The sequence below is a fragment of the Etheostoma spectabile genome, chromosome 19 (genome assembly GCF_008692095.1).
Source record: "Etheostoma spectabile isolate EspeVRDwgs_2016 chromosome 19, UIUC_Espe_1.0, whole genome shotgun sequence".
Classification (NCBI taxonomy): Eukaryota; Metazoa; Chordata; class Actinopteri; order Perciformes; family Percidae; genus Etheostoma; species Etheostoma spectabile.
This window is the reverse complement of record NC_045751.1, coordinates 11876163-11876378: the sequence shown is the minus strand read 5'-3', so window position 1 is coordinate 11876378 and position 216 is coordinate 11876163. Positions and strand designations below refer to the sequence as shown.

Genomic DNA, 216 nt, shown 5'->3' with positions numbered 1-216 from the left:
GAGCCTCCTGAAGGGCTTTCTTTTCCTTGGTCAGCTTAGCAATGCTCTCATCTTGAGAAGCCATCTCCTCAGTCAGGTTCTTAACCTAAGTGTGCAAGAAGAATCTTGTCTTCAAACGGTCATCGTTATAATCATACATGTTCAGCTGGACAAATTACTGTTTACAAACCTTGTTCTCTGTGGCATGTTTCTCTTTTTCCACTTTAGCCAAGGTAA

The 216-nt window shown here is 41.7% G+C and overlaps 2 long non-coding RNA genes across 2 annotated transcripts in view; one reads left to right on the top strand and one right to left on the bottom strand.

The window, feature by feature from the left end:
* The window catches only part of LOC116707362 (uncharacterized), a 16476-nt gene that overhangs the window by 6740 nt on the left and 9520 nt on the right, over positions 1-216 (top strand). The window lies entirely within an intron of this gene.
* On the bottom strand, positions 17-216 carry LOC116707349 (uncharacterized). Its single transcript, XR_004336472.1, has 2 exons — positions 170-216; positions 17-85 (listed from the first exon to the last, which is right to left on the bottom strand). It is a non-coding gene; the product is annotated as an uncharacterized LOC116707349 (long non-coding RNA).